This window comes from Neomonachus schauinslandi, chromosome 5, assembly GCF_002201575.2.
Source record: "Neomonachus schauinslandi chromosome 5, ASM220157v2, whole genome shotgun sequence".
In the NCBI taxonomy this organism is placed as follows: Eukaryota; Metazoa; Chordata; class Mammalia; order Carnivora; family Phocidae; genus Neomonachus; species Neomonachus schauinslandi.
Genome location: NC_058407.1, coordinates 22,380,507 through 22,397,574, shown reverse-complemented (window position 1 = coordinate 22,397,574; position 17,068 = coordinate 22,380,507). Strand labels below are relative to the sequence as shown.

The 17,068-nt window shown below is 40.2% G+C and overlaps 1 protein-coding gene across 13 annotated transcripts in view; it reads right to left on the bottom strand.

Moving 5' to 3' along the window:
- The window catches only part of ANKS1B (ankyrin repeat and sterile alpha motif domain containing 1B), a 1,116,839-nt gene that overhangs the window by 268,787 nt on the left and 830,984 nt on the right, over nt 1–17,068 (bottom strand). The gene's annotated exons all lie outside the window — the stretch shown is intronic.

Genomic DNA, 17,068 nt, shown 5'->3' with positions numbered 1-17,068 from the left:
TTCACTGTCTTCACCACAACTTCAGTGCTAGGCACCATCATCTCTTGCCTCAGCTACTGAGAGAGTCTCTGAGCCAGATTTTCACTCTCCCTTCGCTGACATCACCCCCCCCACCCCCATCCCAGGTCTGTCCTTCCCACAGCAGTGAAATGAGCCTTTAAAACATAAACCAAACCATGTCACACTCTCTTACTCTGAACCCCTATGAAGGCTTCCACTCACACTTCAAATATAATTCAATCCCCCTCCATAAGCCACATGACTGGGGCGTCTTTGACATCATTTCCTGCCAGCCTTGCCCCGTGCTTCCGCTATGACAGCCATGCTGGCTCCCTCCCTGGTCCTCAGACGGGCTGAGTGTGGTCCTGCCTCAGGGTACTGGCAGTTGCTGTTCCCTCAGTCTGGAATGCTGATCTTTTGCACGGCTTATTTCCACATTTCATTCAGATCTCTGCCCAGATGATACCTCCTCGAAGAAGTCATTTCTGACTAGGCTCCTTGAGATCTAGTCACTTTCTGTCCCTCTTACCCCTTTTTATGTTTCTTCATAGTATGTGCCACAAACGGTTGCCTCTCCTGGGCCCTCCACCATCAAGTAGGTGACGTTTGACTCTCACAACTTTGCTTCCGGTGGCTCCTTCTTCCTTTCCTCAATCCTCCCCTGGCAGCAATGTGGTCTATGAATATTTTTAAGTACCTGTTTTGTGAAGGGCATTGGGGGTAGATATACAGCTGAGCCTACAGGTCCTCAAAGAGTTTGGTGTCTGGCAGGGGTGGGGGTGATAAGGATGAACCCAAATAAATAAAAGGGCTATTATAAGGTTAAGTGTCTTGCCCCAGAGGAAGTAAGGAACGAGCACTTGAATTTGGCCCACATCACTCTGAGTCCAGCCTCTTTTTCACCCTGCCACCCAAGTCTTCGTTGCCTCTGGTGCTTCTCCGCATTTCTAAATTTGCTCTACAACTCTCTCCTCCCTTTCTCTCAATCCAAAGCCCTTCAATCCTGCCCTTCTTGGCGAAGTTCTAGGTCAGCTGATTATCTGGTTAGTCCACAGGAAGTGAGGATGACTATAGATTCAGTTCTCTCAGGTGGCATTGGCATTATTTGCTTGCTCTTCTCTGCTGTGCCAGTCTCAAGGAGACGTGTGTGAGGGATGGTCTCTTTACCTACTTTTGGAGGAGACTGTGGAGGAAAGGGTAATACGTGGGGTCTGCTTATTTACTTTGAGCCTTTCCATCTTGTTCCAACTCCCCAGGCTTTCAGGGACCAATGCATGGAGTAGGTTGGGCATGGAATTTTCTTTAGTACGATTTCTGAAGGGCAGTGGGTATTTCAGTTTTGGCATTTGGGAGGTTAGGCAGTCTTAGAGAGTCTCTCCCTCTCTCTCTCTGTATGTGTGTGCGCACGTGTGTGTGGTGGTGATACGGGATCATTTATGGTACCTCAGACATTGCACCCGTGTTCATCTTGAGCGACATGTGTAATGCAATGGCCGCCATGGAGAAGAAATGGAGCTCCCTCAGGCAGCCATTGAGGCTAACATTGTTGAAAAATTGCTCTGTAAGGCTGAGAACATGAGGGAAAAGATTGTGGGCATTTACTCTGTTGTTAGATGTGTCTCTGTTTCAAGACCAGCATAGTCCAGCACCTTTCAGGGTACAAGACGTTTGTGGATGTAAAATAGAAAGGACTAATGGCATTTCTCATTAAAACTCAAACAGTTCCTTTCACCTTACTTCATCTGGGTCAGCTGAGGCTGTTATAACAAATTACCATAAAGTGAATGGCATAAACAACAGAAATTTATTTCTTGCCGTTCTGGAGGCTGGAAGGCTGAAATCAGAGTGCAGCATGGTGGGGTTCTGGTGAGGGCCCTCTTCTGGGTTGTAGACTGCCAGCTTCCTATTGCATCCTTACGTGGTGGAAAAAGTGAGCTAGCTCCCTGGTTTCTTCTTATAAGGGCACTAATCCCATTCACGAGGGCTCCACCCTCAGACCTAATGACCTCCCAAAGGCTCTACCGCCAAATACCATGACTTTGGGATTAGGGTCTCAACGTATAAATTTGGTGGGGGGCAGGGGGAAGCAAACATTCAGTACACTGCAATCTATTAAATGGGAGTGGTAACAGTGTGCATCTCATAGGATTAAGGTGGGATGAAATGTGTCAGCATATGTCAGTGGTTAGAACCTTGCTTCATACATAAGCATCCTTGGGTCAGTCGGCAAATATTTATTTGTCACCTACAGTGTGCTAGGCCCTGTTCTAAGAGCTGGGGTTACAGGAGTAAACAAAATACATCTACAATCTGATGGAGCTCATGGTGGTTAACAATAAGGCAGAGCCAGGATGAAGATCTTGCTGTCGAGTCTAGCACCAGAGCCCACTGTCTCCTCTGTGACTCCATAGCACCTCTTATTCACTGAGAGAGAAGGTGAATAAGAAACTTGAGATGTTGTGTGAACTGAGAGACTGGACATCAGGAATAAAGCCATAGATGTGTGCTTGGCAGCCATCAACTTGAAGGTGCCAGTTGAAGTCTTTCCATAGGTGATATTATCCAAGAGCTTAGCATTGAAGAGAGGAGATCTGAGGACAAAATCTTGAGCAAGAGTGACATTTAATAAAGGGGAAGATGGAGGACAAGGTACTGAAACTCCTCTTACTGTATAATTGTTATTATTGCTATTACTCTTGTGTCTAGAGGAGGCAACTAAAGGAACTATATTCAATTAAAAAAATTTGTTGTTAAGGTAATCACAGAACTGACAGCCCATCACCTTTGCGTATTCTATTGGTTAAATGTAAGTCGTAAGTTCTACCTGCACTCAAAGGGAGGTGATTAGACAAGGATACGACTTATTAGGAACCACTCTAGGGTGTGTTCATAAATTCATTATTTTATTTGGCTATCCTTTATTATTGAATTCGACAGTTCTTTATACATTCTGGAGGCACTTTTTAAAATTAAATATATAATTTTCTCCCTCCTCCAAAATATTGGTTGCATACTCAACTCTGAGCAAAGAGTTGGTATGCAACAAATACTTGAGCAAGGCATGAGAATGATTTTCCATTAGGCAAACAATTTAGGATTTAATTTTCTAAAATAATTTAGTTTCATGGCCAATTAATTCACCAATTTTTCATCTTTTTATAGATTAGCAAATCCACTATTATACAGCATATTTACCATCCATGTTACTATCCTCTACTTGTTAAATGTTGGGGAGGGGTCCTGTCCCCAACTTTTCCATACATTTAAGCCCTGTGTCCATTAGTATAGTACCCTATCCATTTTTTTTTCCTGTGGGCCCCCACACTTTAGCACCACTAATCATTTTAGGTTTTCCGAGATTGTTTTGATTTCATGTATTCTGATTGGAGGCTTAGAAACAATGATAAGAGCATCCATACTTCTAAAATTCTCTCTTTTCTCTAATCAAAACTTCTCTTTGTGGTGGATTGACTGCACTAATAGTCTCAATTTTTCATTCTGACCTGCATCCAAGCCATTTACTATGCATTTTCAGCTCATCTTGTCAAGAGGTGAACTCTAGCCTCCCCTCTCAACTTAAAATTCTGAGTTGGTCATGTAACTACCTTTGGCCAAACATAAGCAGATATGATGTAAGCAGAGGCTTGAAAATGGGCTTGCAGATTTTTGTTTCTTTCTGTCTTTGCCCTAGGATATGCCTAGGAGAGCGTGTTAGAGGATGGGGCACCTGGAGTAGAGCCAGGTTGCCCCCATTGTCTCAGCTGACACCACCCAGATCAGCAGACCAGAGCCAACTGCCAGATGTGAGATCCAAACCATGAGAGACTATGGACTCTGAGAAACAAACTGAGGGTTCTAGAGGGGAGGAGGGTGGGGGGATGGGTTAGCCTGGTGATGGGTATTAAAGAGGGCACGTACTGCATGGAGCACTTGGTGTTATACGCAAACAATGAATCATGGAACACTACATCAAAAACTAATGATGTAATGTATGGTGATTAACATAACATAATAAAATTTAAAAAAAAAGAAGAAGAAATTTTGAGCCACGTCCAGCCTAAATTACTGACCCACAGACTAAACAAATGCTTATCGCTTTAAGCCCCTGCCTTTTCAGACAGATTGTTGCATAGCATTGCTGTGGCAATGAAAAACTGATAATGTGTCCCATAAATCTGGGGAACTTGGAAGCTGCCCCTCCATTTGGCTGCCATGAAACTAAGATCAAGTGCTTCCTATTTGCAAAGCATTGCGCAAAATGCTCTACTAGGTTATTTTAGTTAATCCTGAAAACAAGATTACCTAGAAGATAGATACTATTATTATTTAAATTTTAGAGGCAAGGATATTTTAGAGGTAAGCTTAGAGAAGGTTAAGTGACTTGCGCAAGGTAGCTAAATGATCAGAAATAAAATGGACAGCTAAACCGAGGAAGACTGCTTTTAGAGCCTCTGTGCTTTTACTATTGATGCTTACTGCTTACTCTCTTGGTCCCCCATCTCACCTTTTCTTCTGCCCACCTCCACCCCCTTCAGAGGAAGACCCTGTGTTCCAGTTTGGGATGCAGAGACCACTTTTATATTTAGTTCCCCTTAATACTACTTTTTTTTTTTTTTTAAAGATTTTATTTATTTATTTGATAGAGAGTGAAACAGTGTGAAAGGGAACACAAGCAGGGGGAGCGGAGCAGGAAGCCCGATGTGGGGCTCAATCCCAGGACCCTGGGATAATGACCCGAGCTGAAGGCAGACGCTTAACAACTGAGCCGCCCAGGCACCCCTTAATACTACTTTCTTTCTTATATCTAGTGTAAATGCCATCTTCCCTATTAGTCTGGAAGCTCTTCTGAGGGTAAAGTCTATAAAATACTTATTGTACTTTCTCCCACAGCTACCATGAAATAGAATTTTTAAAAAAGTAATGATCCTATTTAAGTTTTAGGAAATCTAATTATCCCCCAAAAGCAGTTTATACCAAAGTAAGACTCTCCTAGAGAATATATATGTATTTATATGTTAAACACATCCACACACACATATTTAAAAGGGCACTGTTATCCCAAATTAATCTAATTGGTGGAATGCACAGTAGAGGGTTTTTCCCATTTATACCGTTTTAGGTATACGGTGTTTGAATTTGGTGCTTGATGTCTACAAAATTAAAATTCTCCTGTTTCATGTTTTATTATATTAATATTATAAACACAGATTGATATAAAACTGGCACTGAATTTGCAATTAGTTTCTGCGTTTAAGATTTATTTTATGAGGGCGCCTGGGTGGCTCAGTTGGTTAAGCGACTGCCTTTGGCTCAGGTCATGATCCTGGAGTCCCTGGATCGAGTCCCACATCGGGCTCCCTGCTCGGCAGGGAGTCTGCTTCTCCCTCTGACCCTCCCCCCTCTCATGTGCTCTCTCTCATTCTCTCTCTCTCAAATAAATAAATAAAATCTTTAAAAAAAAAAGAAATTATTTTATGATTTAGTCACTTGCCATGTACTTTAGGTATGCTGCCACCAGGTGGCGGCAGGGTGACAGGCATAAGGTTTGTACAGTAAAGAATTTACATGCTTTCTGAGGTTCAAGGTAATAGCTTTTTGCTTGAGTTCAAAAACAATTTGAGACCACAGATATTCAACTTAACATAATACATCTCTTTAGAAAAACAGCTAGACTTAAACTCTAAATCAACCTTAAACATCTTTAAAGCAGATATAAATCTCAAGCTACAAAATCACCCACCTAAACTCTCTGCTTCCCAGCTTTTTAAATTATTTTCATAGTGGGCTGATTCTAACACTAATCTTATATACATACTTTAGTAAAAATGTTAATCTTTATGATTTACTCTGAGTCTTTATTTATTGTCAATCTCTTCCATCATAGCTCATATGTCAGGTTTCAAAATTCCTAATAATTTTCTTTTAACAAAAATACCTCTTTGGCTTCCATTTCCTCTAAGAAGACAGAGGTCTATCTTTTCAGTATGATCTCAGATCTCCTCCCAAGGAAGACCCAAAGCATTTCTCCATCAGGATAGCACGAAAAGTATATTTGCATTTTATGGAGGATTTTGTCCTTTTTATATTCTTTCTTTTTTTTTTTTTAAAGATTTTATTTATTTATTTGACAGAGAGAGAGAGAGGGAGAGAGCACAGGCAGGGGGAGCTGGAGGCAGAGGGAGAGGGAAAAGCAGGCTCCCTGCTTGGGGGGGAGCCCGACATGGGACTTGATCCTAGGACCCTGAGATCATGACCTGAGCCAAAGGCAGACGCTTAACCAACTGAGCCACCCAGGCGCCCCAACCTTTTTATTTTCTGCACTACAGGAATAATCCATTAGAATTTTTCCCCTCTCAAAGCTCCTAGAAGTGCAGAGCCAGTTTACTGTATCTATTTAACTGCAACATACACGAATCTCCTTAGCAACAGGCTCTGCCCTAAATATCTCCAAAGAGTTCTTAAAGAAACAAAAGTCCTCAAACCATGTTAGAAATCTGAGCAAAATGCAGAATAAAAAGTTAACTGACTTCATTATAATTAATAATGCTATATATTTAAAAGAAGCAATTTCAATGTAAAGAAAATATCAACTAGTTCAAAAAGCAGTCAGAAGTTCCCACTCTTACGGATCATCAAGCTGAAACTCTGCAACAGGGTTTAAGGGTATAAGATTAGGGAGGATAAATTGAGAATGAGTACATCCCTAACCTCTGAGCCACTCCCCTGCTCTGCCCTAAGGTGTTCTGTTTCAAGAATAAAGAGGAGTGTGTGGCTGAGAGTCAAAGGTCAGTGCTGTGTAGCTGGGGGAATAAAAAAAAAAGAAACTAGCAGTTCTGTATCTAAGCGTTGTCAGGAAAAAAAAAAGGTGGGGGAAGATCCTCAGCAGCTTTATCCTGACAGTTGCTACAGGAGCTGAGAGAGTCATTCCACCTGACATTCGCCCACTCCAGGAGTGCAGATTTTGAGCAGCACTAAGCAGTGAGGGTTTGGGCAGGGCTGGTAGGGAAAGCTGATACCTGATGGGAGAGGGGAGGTTGAGAGGCCAGCATAGCAGAAAGGGGTTGAAGTTGGGAAGGGGGCAAGAGAGAGGCTGAGCAGTGATTCCTAGAGACCAGATTTTGCACATTCAACAGGGCTTTCTAGGTTCCAGCAGGTGAGTCCTGAGAGTGAGAAGCAAAAGGCACCTAAGCTGTGAGAGCAGGCTCCAAGGGAGCTGGCCAGCTCCCAGCCTAACTCTAGGAGACAAAGCTGGGGAGGGAAGAAAGAAAGAGGGAGAGAGGCAAAAGAACAATAAAGTAGAGAGGGAAGAGAAAGGGCTGGGTAAGAAAAAGCTCTCATGTGATTTTGAGTCTCACAGAAAACCTATAAAGCCAGTGGGGTGGATACTGTTATCTTCTATTTACCAATGAGAAACTGAGGCCCAGAGGTCTAAGTGATGGAAGGTCCCATACTGAGTGGCAGATATAGGATTCCAAGTTGAGTGACCTGATTTCAAGGTACAGATGAAAGAAGAGAGGGTGCATTTGAAACACTGACACATACCATAATGTCCTACCTTTACTTTATAAACAGTAAGTACATTTTTTTTTTTTTTTACATAACCAGGGCTTAGGGTCAAACTGAAAAGGTTTAGCCACTATTGAAAAGCATTTCTGAAATGTATTATATTTGTCCTAACCTCCTTTGAGTACTGACTATAATTTATCCTCTTCTTGATAGGTAGGGATATAACAATGAAAATCGACTCTATATCCATGTACTTCCAACTGAGGGATACTCCCAGGTTCTACAGTGACCCACGGGTTTTATTGCTGTCATGCCTAAAACATTTGTGGCTCCAAATAGCTGCACAGCAGAATTGGCTGACTCAGCTCCTTGCCTCCCAGTCAGCTCTTCCTTCTTGAGTGTGTTGCCTTCCGGCCCCTACCTACTCTTCTGATCATGTCATTCTCCTGATTAAAATCCTTTAAATGGCTCCCCACTGAGGACAGCAGTGGTTTTCAACCCAGGTGGCACATTAAGATCACCTGGGGAGGTTTTAAGAAATGCCCCGTGCCCAGATGCCATTGCCAATTGTTTAGCTGTGGGCCCTAGCCTGTGGATGGGCATTACCAAAAGTAGCAGGGGTTTGGGCTTCTGGCCAAGATGGATTAACAGGGATTGGATCTATCCGCACCCTGCTTTCACCTGAAACAACTAAAAATCCCGACACAGTATATGAAACATTGATTTTTAAGGCATTGGAATGAAGCAATGAAGGACACGGATCCCTGAGAGATGAGAAACAAACTGAGGCCTACAGTTGCCCCAGTTGACCCCAGTTGACCACCTTGAGAGAACTCCTAGGCCATGGTGTGGGAGGTGGGGCCCAGGGAGCCTGGAAGACTCTTTGAATTGAGAGGATGGAGACTGAAGGGGTGGCAGTGTTCTGGGCAGAGTAGTAGAGAGGAGAAAGTACTGATCAGCACAGGCAGGTGAGGAAACTGTCTGAGGCCAGATTAAACAACAACAACAACAACAACTACCTCAAAAGATTAGTGGGAATAAGACACAGAGTTCAAGTGGGGTTGGTAATAGTTTGCACTATTCAGACTGGGAAGTCTGGAAACTCACAGGGTGTTGTTGGAATACTCAGAGGCATCTTGCCTCAGCAGTGGAAGTATTAGCCATAGACTAAATGATGCTCTGGGCTCGCTTGACAAGCCTTCAAAGCAAGACCTGAAAGGATCAGAGTATATACAAGGAGCTTTTCTATGTCCCAGAACAAAGCCCAAGAGTATTTACAGGAACCCAAAAATATCCAGCACCCAACAAAGTAAAATTAATAATGTCTGGCATGCAATAAAAATTACCAGGCATGCCAAGAACAATGAGGAGAAAAATCAATCAACTGAAACCAATCCAAAACTGACACAGATATTGGAATTAGAAGACGAGGGCATTAAAACAGTTATTATAACTGCACTCCATATATTCAATAAGTTAGAGGAAAGACTGAGCATGTTAAATAGAGATATGAAAAAATATAAAAAAGACTCATGTCTAACTTCTGAAGATTGAAACTATAATCACTGAGATAAAAAATACACTGGGTGTTAATAATGGCAGATTAGATATTATAAGAAGAAAAGATTAGTGAACGTGAAGTCATACAGTAGGAACCATCCAAATGAATCACAGAGAGAAAAGATATTGAAAGAAATGAACAGAACGTGGGTGAGCTGTGGCCCAACTTCAAATAGCCTAATATACATATGATTGGAGTTTCCAAAGCAGAGGAGAGAGAAATGTGGGACAGAAAATAATACATTAAGAAATGTTCATGGAGCAGCCACTATTGAAAACGGTATGGATATTCTACAAAATTTAACAACAGAATTACCATATGGCCCAGTAATCCAACTTCTAGGTATATATCCAAAAGAATTGGAACCAGTATCTCGAGGAGATATTTGCACACCGATGTTCACTGTGGCATTGTCCATAATATTCAAAAGGTGGGAGCAACCTAAATGTCTACCAACAGATGAATGGATAAAGAAAATGTGGTATATACATACAATGGATATTATTCAGCCTTAAAAAGAAGGAAATACTATCATATGCCATAAGACGGATGAACTTTGAGGACATTATGCTAAGGGAAATAAGCTCATCACAAAAAGACAAATACTGCACAATACCACTTATGTGAGGCATCTAGAGCAGCAGTCAAACTCTTAGAAACAGAAGACAGAATGGTGGTTACAAGGAGTGGGGAGAGGGGAGAGGGTGAATTGTTCAACGGACATAGATTCAGTTTTGCAAGATGAATAGCTCTAGAGATCTGTTGCACAACAGTGTGCACAAACACCACTGTACTTACACTTAAAAACGCATGGCCAATTTTATGTATTTTTGACTACAATAAAAATGATTGTGGTGATGCTTGCATAACTGTGAATATACTAAAAATGACCAAATTGTGCACTAAAAGTGAGCAAATTATGAATTATATCTCAATAAAACCATTAAAACAAGTTCAGGATGTCACACAGCAATAAGAGACAATGCATCATCCTAAAACTACATGCAATGTGATGCAAACGAACGAGCGCACTGAACTCTGCTGTTAAAGTAGGATGGTAGTTACTTTAGGGGGCTGTGGAACGGGACTTTTGGTGCTGGCAATTTTCCATTTCTTGTTCTGGGCTCTAGTTACAGGTGTGTAACTTTTTGGTGAAAATTCATTAAGCAATACGCTTCTGATTTATATGGATTTTTGTGTGTATACTTCCATAAAAAAAAGTTTTGGAAAGTTGAAGGAAAAAGGAGAAATATAAGAATTTACTGGGAAACCAAAAAAATAAAAAAGAGAATGACCAAAAAATTTCCAAAGTTAATGAAAGCTATAGACCTCATATCTAAGAAGCTCAAAAATCATTTATACACAAGAAACATGAGGAAAATGACATCAAGTTTCATCATAATCAAATTGTTCAAAACCAGTAATAAAAAGAACGCTCTTATGTGCAGTTAGAGGAAAAAAAAAAAAAAGACAAGTTATATACAGAGGAAGAGCAACAACAACAAAACCAAAAAAAGAAAGGATAACAGAAGATGTCTCCTCAGAAATAATGCAGGAGTGGGGCACCTGGGTGGCTCAGATGGTTAAGTGCCTTCGGCTCAGGCCATGATCCCAGGGTTCTGGGATCGAGCCCCATGTTGGGCTCTCTGCTCGGTGGGAAGCCTGCTTCTCCCTCTCCCTCTGCCTCTCCCCCTGGTTGTGTTCTGTCTCTCTCTTTCAAATAAATAAATAAAAGATATATATATATAAAAAGAAAAGAATACAGGAGAGAGGATGGTGGATCCACATCTCTGAAATAGTTACACAAGAATTCTATACTCAGAAAAAACAGCTTTGGAAAATAAAGTCTTTTTACCAGTAGCCCACACTTTAAAAAATGTTAAAGGAAGGGCTAGTACAGGAGAATGACGGCAGATGGAAATACAGTTACACGTGGAAGAATGAAGAGCAGGGATAGCTTCGTGGGTTGTGTGGCCTATGAGGTTACACAAGGACCTGCCCTTTGAAGGAATCTGTGCTTGGCTTAATGCTCTGCTGTCATTGTTTTAAAATCTTTTAATAATTTTTGAACAAAGGGTCCCCTATTTTCATTTTCCACGGGACCCTCCAATTATGAAGAATTAAGAATCGTCCTAATGAAGACTCCTGTGCAGCCCATGAGAGTGGGGGAGAAGGCTGGGACGCTGAGCTTGGCTTGGGTCATATGTTCAGGCATGGAAGACTATAGGAGACTTCTTCAGAGGAAATTAGGAATGCTTTGATTTTTAATCAGGAGAAGAGTGAATGATATCGGGTGGGGGCGGGGAAGAAAACAGTTGTCCGCTCAAATAACTTTTTTTAAGGTAGACATTTCTAGATAGAACCTGATTTTCCTTTTTGTACAGAAGTGGTTCATAAATGGCTATAATCAGAGGGTGTTAGTTCTTCATGAAATTCATTTGTTGCTGAGTGCTCTCTTAAAGTCCAAATACCTTGTTTAGTTTCAGTGTGTGCGTGTGCGTGTGTATGCGCACGCGCTTGCATGTGCGTCCTAATTCTGGCATCAACAATGCCTATTCCATCATACTGATCCTGAGGCACTGCAAATATGCAAATTTACTTTGGATGCAAAGGAAAAGCTATATTGCTTCCAGTGAAGTTCTCATATTTCAGTGTATTCTAGGTAGTATAATTCGATTTCAGTGGAGGTCAAGGCTCCAAAGTCGAAAGCAACATGGTAGGTGCGGATATGCAAAATATGCTGAAAGACAGTGGAGCCAAAGCACCAGGGTAGCCATCACCACTCCCCAGGCCAGATAGGAAAGGGCTAAAAATCACTGGAAAGTGAGTATTTGTTTGGGGGTGATTGTTCATCTCACGTAAGGAAGGGAGAAGGGTGGTTTTCCCGCAACTTGAGCCAAATGAGGGAAGCTTCCAGAGAATCCCTGCAAGAGCTTGCAGTTCAGATGCAGTGAGTGAGGGGGATGGAGTCCGGGGGCTTTGCTTGATACAGACCTGAGCGAGTCCGAAGCTCAGAGGCTGTACCTAGCGGTCCCGAAGTCTTCTGGAGATCCGGCTGTACCGTATGCGGAGGCTTACATCCACAGAGAATTTATAGTTTGTTCTACACTTGAATACTCATATCCAGTTATTTAGTTAAAGCCTTTGGCTTTGATTAAAGTTGTTAACATTTGAAGTGTTGAACGATATAGCCTCCCTGATGTGGAAATATGAATGTTTTTCTCATTTATTAATGTCCTATAGTGAAGGCATAACCTTTTACTTAAAATAATTGGCTTGGAAATCGAATTATAACATTCATCCTCCCCTTACATCCCCTGCAATTTGTGAATTTGGTTATTCTTCTTGGTTGGGAGTATGAGTTACCATTTGCCTTTATCCGATGCGTGTACACAGACGCGGACACACATATTCACATGCACGACGCAAAAAAGACTTTTAGGGAGTAAATTTAATTGCAGTTACAAGCAGGAAGGGTACGGTAGAAAGGAGTGAGAGTTTATAATGCTGATCATGAAATAAAACATCAAAGCAAGTAATGAGTCTAAACCTGATACTGATGGGACTGTATTTCTATAGCATTTAAAGCAAATAAAGTCGCATAATTAAAGATTTAACATAAAATTAGAATGTTAAATTTGAAATTTTCTTAGTACATCTCCAAGTGATTATATTATCACAAAATTTCCCTGGAAAGGTAGAAATTAAATCAACATTGAAAAAAACCCCCAAAACAACCAAAAAACCGAAACCAAAAAAATCTGAGAGTCCTAAATGAAAGAGTAATGTAAGTATAGGTTCAGCGGCTGTTAGGGAAGAAGCAAATGATCTTCTAATCAATTTTCTGCTGCAAAAATAAGTCAAATGGGTGATGGGTATTAGAGAGGGCACGTATTGAATGGAGCACTGGGTGTTACATGCAAACAATGAATCATGGAACACTACATCAAAAACTAATGATGTAATGTATGGTGATTAACATAACATAATTAAAAAAAAGAAAAAAAAATAAGTCAAATGATTTTCATGGGACACATATGGGTATTGCTACCTTAATTATTTTATTTCTACCCGAAGGTATTTAAAACACAGCCAATCACTGTAGTTAGATTTTTAAAACTATTCTTGCACTTATGAACAGAGAATTAAGAATGCACTAAAACTGATTTTTATTTTGTTCTTTCGGTGGGTACTTTTCTTTTTTAAGATTTATTTATTTTAGAGAAAGAGAGACAGAGAGTGGGGTGGGTGGGGTGGGGGGGGTGGCGGTGGGGAGGAGCAGAGAGAGAGGGTGAGGGAGAGAGAGTCTTAAGCAGATTCTGCATTGATCATGGAGCCCTACATGGGGCTAGATCTCACAACTCTGAGATCACAATCTGAGCCGAAACGAGAGTCAGACGCTTAACTGACTACACCAGCCAGGCACACCTTGGTGGGTACTTTTATCATTATCAGTATTGTAGGATATCATAAGCATTGGCTAGAATTATTTCGTTAGTAAATAATGGTAAAGCCACTGGGAAGAAATTTATGACATATTCTGCACTAAGATTTACACATTAAGAAACTGGACAGTGTTCAAATTTATCTCATCTAACCAAAATCCCCTTGGTAGGTACTCAGTGGTAAAATAAATTATTAAATATTAATAATAATTATTAATTGCCATACTTTTTTGCTTGAGGTTATCAATAGCAGTAGGAACTGCTCTGTAAACTTGGTAATACCTTGTACAAGGCCTGAGTAAACTTATGAGTAAAGAAAATTCATGTACTAATGCACTGTTAACTAGTCTTTAGCTCTCTCAACAAGCCTTTGGAGAGGACTATAATTCAAGCGAGAGGTTTATCCAGCTAGCATCTGCACAGGGAACAATTTGCCCGACAATCTCTCTCAATATATTCACATAACACTAAAATATCAATACAAAAGTAAGAATAGTATTAATGATGTTATTAATGATAGTAGCAGACACAGGCAAAACAAAGCTATTAATAAAAGAGCTTCTGCATATGAAGCATGGATTAGGGAATAAAAGGAACAATTATTGGCATCTAAATTCTTTAAGTCTAGACACACATGGACCTGTAAAACCTATGTCTTAAAAGTTTCTTTTCTGCTTGATTTCCACTGCTGAGAATGCTGATATTAAGAAATGAGATTTCTATTAATCTCCCTCATCCCTATACTATACTTTGGGTAGTTTTGTGACCAAAATCTTCATTAGGTTATTCAAATAACCTTGTTTTTCAAAGGTAATAATGCACTTCACACACACACACACAAATCTTTGAGGTATTTTTGAAAGATTATAATTTCAGATGTATTTGTACTTTTCAAATCACAATTTTGTATAGTTTTCATTTCTTCATGAAAATACTTTGAATAAACTTCTACCCAATGAGAATGTGTTACTATTTTCAAATATCAAGCAAAATACCATGTGAAATTAGAGGCTTACTCAATACTATTTAGTGATGCTTAACGTATTTGTAATTACAGCAACAGCCAGCCTCCTCACCTTCTGCTCTCCTCCCCTCCACCAGCAGCCCCCAGTATCAAAGACAGCCCCCCACCTTGCACTTTTCTCTTCACTTTACATAGAACAACAGTTACTGAAGCCAAACGGCTTCCTTAAAATGAGCCACTCATTACAAAGATTCAGGATGTGAATTTCTCTAAAAAGCTTTGCTCTAAATCAAAGTGACTGCACATTCCCTTCAGGCCAGAAAACAACAAATTATGGGTACTTAATATAGAATTGCTGGGCCCATATATTATATATGAGATTATTTCATATTTGGACGTCTTCTCTCATTAGTTGGGATGAATTAAAGCCTTGAATTTGAGACTAGCCTAAAGCTTTGTAAGCCAGAAGGCACACATTTGTGCCTTTCTTTCATTTTAAAACCCAACAACCCAGAACCATCAAAGGCATCACCCTTGTAGCAAAGTTCTGGTGGGCATAAAAATTTTGTTCTCTGATTTCCAAGTCTAAGGGTACAGATCGATTTTTGTTTATAATAAATAAACCTATGGAATTAAATGACTCGAAAAGCCTCCTCAAGAGTGTGAACTTGCCCATAAAGATGTCACAAACTTTAAATTCTATCAGCTTAAGGAAAATATACTGGGTTGATATTAGATGCAGATATACTCCGCCCAGAGGAATTGGCCTCAAGATCTCAGACACAGTGACTGTGTTTTCTAGTTCTGATAACAATGCTTGTGACAAGCTACTTCTCACAGGACTGAAGACAGATTGTATTACAGCACATGGAGCTAAAGGGAAAATGCTTCGAGTCTGTATGGGTGGAAAAGGCTATTCTTCTGTCCCAACTCAAGCCTAGTTGGTATGTGGGTGGTGGTAGATCAGTCCCTGAGCCCTGGCATTAAACCTGGGGCCTCAGAGTCTCCCCGACCGAAGTCAATGCAGTCATCCACAAGGGACACAGTGACTGAACAGGGATTCCTAGGCTGCTGGTCCCCCTAGCACTGGGAAGAGTATGGGCCCAAGCTTACACCTTCAACATTAGCCCCAGCATTTGGATTTTGAGAGACTTCTAGTCCTGCTTTGATGAGCCTTGCTTCAAAGAAAACATTTTATCATAGAGTTCTACTGGCATCCCTTCTTTTTCAATGAGGGATTACTGCTAATGCCCATTAAGTGAGTGAATCATGCTGTCTAAGTATTGGTTCTTCAGTGGGGAACAATATTATTTGGAAAACTTTATGCAGAGATATTTGTCAAGTTGTATAATTGACTAGAATGTCACTTAATTGGAAACATGTTTGTTTGATCTATGGAAGGTCCCCCTTTAACAAATGGCTAACCGTAGCCATCGGATGAGTCCTGGATTCTTGGTGGAGATCTGAAATCTCTGGATGCAACCAGAATGCAACACACTCTCTGTGAGTTCTGCTGTGTTGCCACACAGGCTAAGAACAAAATTAATCAGAGGCTTTCAGTCAGACAGTGAGTTTCTGCTGAAATAATGATAGCTTTTGTGAGGGAGTAAGGACAGAAAGCAAATTAGAAGAAGGGGCCAGCAAATTAGAAGAAGGGGCCAAGAATTAGTCCATTTACCGTGATTTTTAGATCGAAGGACAGTTTTTATGAGATGTTCTAGAAAAGATATTATTTTTAAGACAGACCTTTAAAAGCAAAGAATAATTAGTTACTACTAATAAAAATAATTTAAAATAATTAATGGCATGCAATATGCAGCGACTGGACTTGTGGAGAGAAAGTGGCATAGAGAGTAGAATGAATCTCTTTTGAACCGGCAGAAATTTATTTGCTTTATCTTTCAGGTTATGAGTGTTTCTTAAAGTTTTAGAATATAAAATTCAAATCTAAGAAATTCTCTAAAAGATTAAATGATTTTTCACTCATTTTGGAAAAGAAATGTTCAGGATGCCAAATATAAGGTGAAGGCATGATAATTACATGTTACCTCTTCATTCTTTCATTCCTTGATGCCATTGGACATAAACGAGCAGTAAAAATGAAATAAGTAAAGTATCAGTATTAATACCATTTATGCAGATCTAGTTGATCTCTTTGGGCCTGAATACACGGCAACATAAGTTGGCCAGTTTTTATAGAAAATCTATGCCAAGTATGTAAATAAAACAGAGACAACTTAAGATTAGATATAAACTCTGGATAATAAAATTTTGATATTATAGGAGCCTACTTAATAAAACAAATGCAGTGTCTTCAAGAATGGGATTTATATATGCATCCAAGGAATAGAGACAGGGAAACATAATAGAGATAGGAAACTAAAACTGAGAACTCTAATCTTTAACAGTGAATATGAGCAAGATCAGGATGGGAGCCTATTTGTTATCATGTCCATATCCTGAGCTGACTAAATTTTCTAAAATGGAAAGCCTCAAAATGCTTGGGAAGTTTTTCTCGGTAACGCAAAACACCCTGAGAATCCTCATAGTTTCCCGCATCCAAACTTTAAAAGACAATGACTGTGGAGCTTG